A 6,533-nucleotide genomic window follows, 5' to 3' on the forward strand; every position below is an offset into this window, starting at 1 on the left:
ATTGATAAATCAAGCATATGCAAGCATATAAAGTAAATAAGAATTTGGATATATGAGAGTTTCAAAAGATTACATTGTTCCCAAACAACAAAGGGTTTAGTTCACCATAATCATGGTGAAACTAGATGAAATACAATGGACGAATGAAAGAATAAACCCTAGATTGAGTAATTTGGAGCCTAAGCATCCATAGACCGGCCTCCAAGGAGCGTAGAGATGTTGTGGACATTTCTCTCTACCAAAAGAATGAATTTTGATTCGCACTGGGTCTATTTATAGACCAAGAAAATAACCGCACAACGGCTAAATAAACCGCTCAGCAGTTTCCCCCTGAGCCGCGTGACCGCTCAACGGTCAGTTTTACCGCTGAGCGGTTTGCCTCAAATCGTCCTGGACGCTCAGCGGTCCATTCTGACGCTTAACGGTTCTTCTGACCCTTCTTTTCATCCTTTTTCTTCATCTTTCACGTGTCTAAGTTCACCTTGCTTTACTTCCATCTTTAATTCACCTTAAAACCCTGCAAAACAATGTAAAACAAGCATCATATATCTAAAACCAACTTTTGAATCTCACATGACTCAACTACGTGTTTTACTTGATTTTAAGCTCATTCTAAGCCATAAAGGGTGTGTTTTAATAGGAAATTTAAATATGAAAATAACGGTTTTTATACCGTTATCACAATCCCAAACTTAGAACTTTGCTTGTCCTCAAGCAAACAAGACAAAACTTGGCTTTCCACTTCATCAAATAGTTCAACATCTTCAAAAATCCTTTTTCCTCAGAACAAGTTATTTATTCAATTTAGATCTTCAGTGGAATCCTATCAAGATGCATGCATGATTTCAATCCAATTTAGTTCACATAAGCACATATTTCCCAACAGATGTTTCATTTATGAATAATCAATCCACTAAGCATAGATGTAAACATGGATTTCAACAATTCTCACCAAGCAAGTGTTTCACTCAATCTCTCAAGTGTTTAAAAGGTCACTCCACTCTTCTATTGTTCACATGTCACATAAAACACATTGCCATTCATCTAAAACAATCAAAATCCTCACATGCAAATGCCATCACAATGACTTTTCTAAGGCTTGTAATGAGGTTGGGCTATCAAGAAAAATTTGGTTTTTCCGGAATACAAAATCCTTAATTTAAAAGAGTTATTTTATGATTCAAAGTTCAAGTACAAACTCTCTTTTTCACCAATCTCACTCATTCCCAACTTCTTCCCTTTTCTTTTGATCTCATCTTTCATGCTTTTTCTTTTCTTCTTTTTCTTTTCTCATGCATTTTTCTTTTTAAACACTTGAGCTCAATACTTTTCTTTTGCCTTTTCCCTCAAACAACCCCAAACTTGAACCTTTTCAACACATACAATTATTCTCAACCCAACTCAAGGTAATTAATTCAAAACAAGGGTTTTCATCCTGTTTAAGGTTAAGGTTCAAAAAGGGTATAACACTTTAATCACTTTGGGTAAAAATTTGGCTCAGTAAGGGCTTCCAAACATGGCCTTGATCATATGACATAAACATGCAATTCAATCAACTATCAAGACTCAGGCAATATCATTCATGCTTCCCTATGAACAGTTTATATATCAATGAAAACTCTGGAGCTCAATACCTCACACAACATGCTTTCTCACACATCATTCATAAATCTTGCTTAGCATCATAATCACAATCATAAATCACCACACATTTGTTCACGTAGTTAGTGATCTTTTCACCTGGATATCAACATGCACACAATTTCAATCATCAACCACATTCAATCATCATTGAATAACTCATCATGCAATATAATCAACAAACCATTATCAGAACCAATGTACAAGCCAAGCATAGACACAAAAATAAAGTTCAACCTATTCTATAAATCCAAAGTACAAAAGAAAAAGAAAAATAAAACCTGGGTTGCCTCCCATTAGCGCTTGTTTAACGTTTCGAGCCTGACCCAAACCTGTTTAGCACTCATCAATAAGTGCTTCTTACCAACACCCATCAGTAGGTGTACCTTCCTGGTATCCTTCAGTAGATACCTAAAATCTTTAGCATCCCTCAGTAGATGCTACCCGAAAAATGTTTAAAAATCCAAAGAATTACAAGTTCAAAATGAAATAAACCTAAAACTACAAATGTTTTACAATAGGTGGGATTAAATAAGATAACATCATGTCTTCCTATCCCAGTTAGGATCTTCATCTCCCCAACTCATCAACTCTCTTCTGTCCACTCTTCTGATGGCTTTGGAAAATGGTCTTCTAATCTCCACTAATCCATATTCTTTAATCTTGTTCACAATCCACCTTTTATTCTTGAATCTCACCTGTAAACCACGTGAATGTGATGTCTCTTTTGAGTGGAATGTTCCTCCTTTATCAACCTCTTCATCTTTAGGTACCTGTAAAACATTACAACTATTAGTTTCAGTACCTGATGTGCTATCTTCAGATGCAGCTTCTCTCTTATATCTGGCTCTCTTTCTTCTTCTCATTCTATCTTCTTTAGAGCCACTATATATTAACACCTAGTCTTGGTCTTTTAACGTCATTCTCCCGTCATGGATACGTATCATCATTTTAGAAGTCCTTATAAAAGGTCTTCCCAAAATTAATGGAATTCTTCCCTCATTCTCCATATCCACAACTATAAAATCAACCAAGAACTCCAACTGCTCAATACGAATAATTGCATCCTCCACCTTGCCAGATGACTTCTTAATAGAACCATCTACAACTGTTAGAGTAATGTCAGATGGTTTTAATACTAGCCCTTTAATTTTCTTCCGATAACTCAAGGGCATCATATTAATGCTAGATCTAGAGTCTATCATAGCTCTTCCCATATCCACATCATTTATCACGCATGGAAGAGTCACCCACCCTGGATCCTTCATTTTAGGAGGATGGTGTTTCTTTCTCGGCTGCACAAGCACTTCTTGTTCTTCCTCATTTGTATCTAAATCTATCACCTCTCCAAGATAATACTTAATTTTCTTAGAATAAATAGGAATTTGAGGCTGATTTAAAGGAACAATAGTCACCTGATGAAATATTTCTCTAATCTGCCCATTGTGACCATCTCTTTTTCTCTCATTTTTTTCAAGCTCCTCCTCTTCTTTACATTCACTCATCTCTTCATCTTCCTCCTCACTACTCTCCATCTCAATAATTTCCTCTTCTGCTTTTCTTTTCTCCCCTGTTACAACAACATGGCACTCCTCCTTAGGATTAACATCAGTATTAACCCTAAGTTGATTCTTTTCTGTGGTCTCCACCCTTTTTGACAGTTGACCAAGTTGCATCTCCAAAGATTTAAAGTTGGCTGGGTTACTTGCATGTTGAGACTCATAAACCTTCATGAATTTATCAAATCTATTAGTGAAGTCTCTAACAGCCTCTGTCAAATGATTTACCTGCTGCCACAAAGGTGAAGGTTGTTGATGTCAGAAGCCTCCTGTTTGTCCAGATGGGTTATTCTGTGGTTGTCTAGGGTGGTTCTTCCAACCTTGGCTAGAGTTGCCTTGGTTGAAGTTCCCTTGCATGTACTGAAACTGATTTCCATTCCCCATGTATTTTGCTTCCTGCTGCATCTCCTCTGGTATAGCACATTGACCATTTATATGGTCACCACCACAGGAATCACATAACTGCTACGTTTGGGAGACATTACGCATCTCCTTAGGAAGTTGAGAGAGGATCTTTGTCAAGTTGTCTAGCTTTTGAGTCAAGAGATGATTATGAGCTAGCATAGCATCATTCGCAGGCAAGTGCAAGACTTCTCTCTTTGTTGTAGGTGCGCCCCTTTCACTGTAAGTTTCCTGCTCATTAGCAGTTGTTAAACTGCCTTTTAGTCGCCTAAGGCAGAACAAAGAACTGGTCCCCACTAATGTAGCATAGGGCAACCAAAATATCAATCCTAGGACTCAGCTAATTAAGGTTAAAGTGTATAGTTAAGGTCTTGTACTTATTTACTAGTTATCTACTATTAAACTACTAAACAGGTGGGGACATTTAAAATGAATAAAACTAAAGTAACAGAATTAAAACTAATCTAATCTAACATTTATTTAAAAGAATTAAGAAATTGAAATTTAATAAAATAAAAGCAAATAACAATATCAAAACAACAACAAAATCTAAAAAAATAAGGAAAAAAAATCTTTGAAAGAGAAGTGTAAAACATAAACATAACCTAAGTCTAAAAAAATGTATTAACAATAAAGAAATATCCCTAAACTTAGCATCAAATCTGAATTAAATTGTAAAACATAAAACCTAAAATGAATCATCAAATCCTACTCTAATAAAAAGTAACAAAGAACAATCATTGCCAATTCTATAAAATAAAACTGAAATCAAATGAACAAACACCTAAACTAATGAGTAGAAACAGATTGGTTGATTGGAATCATGAATCAGAATATAAAATGCCAAATTTAGTGTAGAAAAGCAGTCTTTTACCACTTAGGAAGACATCTTGGACAGTCATACCCACTGTGTGGTATTTAAGTTCCAAATCAGAACCTAGATTGGGTAAATTTCCACTTACTATACCAAATCAAAGCCAATTTAATTCCTAATTCATGTTTCTAATCATTACCAGATGCAAAACCTAATCTAAATGCAACTGAAACATGCAATCTACTATAAACATACAAAAATCTAACTAAAATGAAACAACAAAAACAAAATACTAATTACAGTGTTTTTCCTTCTTTAGACTCATCTCCAAACTCGAGAAGACATCTCGGTGAGTCATGCTCACTATGGAGTCATGTAATTCCAAAAAGGAATTTCAATTGTGGAGTAACATAGCCTAAATCAGAGTTTTCAAGAATTAACAGAAGCTAGAAACAATATTTTTTTCTCTCATTGAACTCACTCTATCTCGAGAAGACATCTCGAAAATTAATGCTTACTGTGGAGTCATTTGATTCCAAAGGAATCATAAAATTGCAGAGCTGCGAGTTTAACTTGTTTTCAAATCAAAACACACAAGAATGAGTCACACATCATTGATCAAGAACACATAACACATAATCAATGGAAAAATCAAAATCACAAAATCACCAAACATACGAAACATAGAAACATCGCAGAAGAGATTTTATTCACAAAAACAAGAATACAAGAAACTATACCGAACAGAAACGAGTAAGAACACGAGAACTTGAATCTACCGAAAATACGATAAAATCCTAGAACCCACGTTCGCTCTATACAGAAACTAGAAAATGAAAATAACAAAGTGTCTCGTCTCCGTGACAGTCTGTAGAAGAAGTCTATTTACATGGGAGAACCCCTTTATATAGGGTCTGAAGAAAACGAAAGAAAGAAATTTGGAACCTTGCTCGCTACAAGCTTTTCATCGATGCTTCCTTTACACAACCGGATGACCAACCTTCATCATCTTTCCAGTCGTTTGATCCCCTCCACGTGGCAGCTCTAGTCTGATCGCGGGTCATCTTCTCCAGCTCCTTCGGTCAAGACGTGCTTCTTGCTTCAGCTCCTTTGAACCCTAGCACGTGGTTCTTTTTCTTCTCGGTTTCGCCCTTTCTCTTGTCTTACGCTCTTGGCTCGTGTTCTACTGCCAGCCTCCAAATGAAATGTTGGAGTGAAGACCCCTAAAGGAATAGAACACCAAATGATGACGTTCCACTAAAGGGAAAACCCAATTCAGCATTGCCAATCCACTCAGCCTAATTCTCCAAGTCTGCACCGTCAAACCAAACACAACGTTTTATGAATAGCCTAATAATCCAAATGTGGCAGCAGCATTGTCAGCCCAAGTCTTGCTTTTCTCAGTGCCCTAATTTCCTTTCTACAAATAAAAGAAAAAATGCAAATAAGACTAAATGGAAAAGCCGTGTTGCGGATTTCGCTAAACGTTGTCAAATGGACATATGGGTTCTCATTTGACAAGCCGTGAAACTGGTTGCTATGCACCAGGTGTATAAGTGTTCGATTCATCACCATGTTAGTCGTTTGATCTGTAGGCATGGATATGCTGTTAAAATGGAAAGGGCCAACAACATTAGATTGATCTGCAAGAGTGCGTCTTCGAGGAGGATGTCCAGCCATCTCCTCTGCTCTTCGAACTGGTGAAGGTGATAGTAATCTATCAGGAGAAGGAACCAAATCCCTAGATGGGCGTCTGACTCTCCTTCTTCCCCTTGTCTCACTGAAGCCTTCAAGAAGAGGTTGTGTATTTTTCTTGCTCCTAGTATGTCTAGTCTCCTGCTGCATGCACAAGAAACACAAACTCTGGTAGCACTTTTATATAAAAATAAACAAAAAAACAAAAAAAACAAACAAACAAAAACAAAATATATACAATCAAGTCAAAGTTAATCAGTTTACACTACTAGATATGTTAAACCACGAGTCCCCGGCAACNACGCCAAAAACTTGTTAAGTCCCTGGCAAGTGTACCAGATCGTTATCAAGTAATATAAAATGGGTAAGTCCAAGTATCGTTTCCCAAAGGACTCTTAGGCCTTAACTTTCGTGTAACCTAA

The sequence above is a fragment of the Vigna radiata genome, chromosome 10 (genome assembly GCF_000741045.1).
Source record: "Vigna radiata var. radiata cultivar VC1973A chromosome 10, Vradiata_ver6, whole genome shotgun sequence".
NCBI lineage: Eukaryota > Viridiplantae > Streptophyta > Magnoliopsida > Fabales > Fabaceae > Vigna > Vigna radiata.